The sequence below is a fragment of the Aristolochia californica genome, unplaced genomic scaffold, assembly GCF_029961685.1.
Source record: "Aristolochia californica isolate CCGP_79_NKW_82.1479 unplaced genomic scaffold, dmAriCali1.0.hap1 SCAF_8, whole genome shotgun sequence".
NCBI lineage: Eukaryota > Viridiplantae > Streptophyta > Magnoliopsida > Piperales > Aristolochiaceae > Aristolochia > Aristolochia californica.
Genome location: NW_027182279.1, coordinates 33,256,917 through 33,259,117, shown reverse-complemented (window position 1 = coordinate 33,259,117; position 2,201 = coordinate 33,256,917).

Genomic DNA, 2,201 nt, shown 5'->3' with positions numbered 1-2,201 from the left:
CATCTCTCTCATTTTTCTCGTAAACAAAAAAGATATGGGGATAACAAAATGAAAATTTCATGCAAAAAAAATTTGAAAATTATAATAAATGTAAGAGAACACACTAAAAATGAACTCCAAGGTTTTGTTATCCTTGTTAGATTTTTATAGGAAAGGACTTCTAATTGATCCAAAATGCTTTAAATGCAGTGACATGCATGCCAAAAACATGTTGCGGATACAAATGACCTAATGATCCAAAAATGTCAAGTAGTAGAAAAAAATCAAATTCTCAAGTCGTAGGATATTTACCAGAGCCAAACAACCCTCTTTTTGCCTATCCTTAAAAATCACAAATACTTTTTTGAATTATCTCTCTCAGCATTTGTGCATTTCCATTTTGGATGTTCAATTTTTTTTTCAGATCCAAAACTCACTCTCCCATTTTTCTCGAAAACAAAAAAAAAGATAGGAGGCATAAAAAAAAGAAAATTTTATGCAAAAAAATTTGAAAATTATAATAAATGTAAGTGAAGGCACTAAAAATGAACTCCAAGGTTTTGTTATCCATATTTGGGAAATTCCACTACTACAACCCCAAATAATAAGCTTGGTGGAATTTTATAGGAAAGGGACTTCTAACTGATCCAAACATGCTTTAAATGTAGTGGACATACATGCCAGAAACATGTTGAGGATGCAAGTGACCTAATGATCCAAAAATTTTGAGGAGAAGAAAAATCAAATTCTTAAGTGGTTGGATATTTACCAGTGCTAAACAACCCACTTTTTGCCTATCCTTAAAAATCAAAGATACTTTTTGGAATTATCTTTCTCAGCATTTGTGCATTTCCATTTTGGATGTTCAAATTTTTTTTCAGATCCGAAACTCTCTTTCCCATTTTTCTCGTAAACAAAAAATATATGAGGCATAACAAAATGAAAATTTTAGAGTTCAGGTGTCCAAAAAATTTGAAAACTATAAAAAATGTAAGTGAATGCACTAAAAATGAACTCCAAGGTTTTGTTATACATGTTAGGGAAATTCAACTAGTACAACCCCTAATAATAAGATTGGTGAAATTTTGTAAGAAATGGACTTCAAACAGATCATAACATGCTTTAAATGTGGTGGACATGCATGCACAAAACATGTTGCGGAATACAAATGACATAATGATCCAAAAATTTCAAGGAGAAGAAAAAATCAAATTCTCAAGTCGTAGGATATTTACCAGAGCCAAACAACCCACTTTTTGTCTATCCTTAAAAATCACAGATACTTTTTGGAATTATCTCTCTCAGCATTTGTGCATTTCCATTTCGAATGTTCAAATATTTTTTCAGATGCAAAACTCACTCTCCCATTTTTCTCGTAAACAAAAAAGAAATGAGGCATAACAAAATGAAAATTTTAAGCAAACAAATTTGAAAATTATAATAAATGTAAGAAAAAGCACTAAAAATGAACTCAGAGGTTTTGTTATCCATGTTTGGGAAATTCGACTGGAACAACCCCTAAAAATAAACTTGGTGGAATTTTATAGAAAAGGATTTCTAACTGATCCAAACATGCTTTAAATGTGGTGGACATGCATGCCAGAAACATGTTGCGGATGCAAATGACCGAATGATCCAAAAATTTCAAGGAGTAGAAAAAATCAAATTCTCAAGTGGTTGGATATTTACCAGAGCCAAACAACCTACTTTTTGCCTATCCTTAAAAATCACAGATACTTTTTGGAATTATCTCTCTCAGCATTTGTGCATTTCCAATTTTGATGTTCAAATTTTTTCTCAGATCCAAAACTCACTCTCCCATTTTTCTCGTAAACAAAAAAGATATGAGGCATACCAAAATGAAAATTTTATGCAAAAAATTTGAAAATTATAATAAATGTTAGAGAACGCCCTAAAAATGAACTCCAAGGTTTTGTTATCCACGTTTGGGAAATTCGAATGGTGCAACCCCTAATAAAAAGCTTGGTGGAATTTTATAGGAAAGGACTTCTAACTGATCCAAACATGCTTTAAATGTGGTGGACATGCATGCCAGAAACATGTTGAGGGTGCAAATGACCTAATGATCCAAAAATTTCGAGGAGTAGAAAAAATCAAATTCTCAAGTGGTTGGATATTTATTAGAGCCAAACAACCCACTTTTTCCCTATCCTTAAAAATCACAGATACTTTTTGGAATTATCTCTCTCAGCATCTGTGCA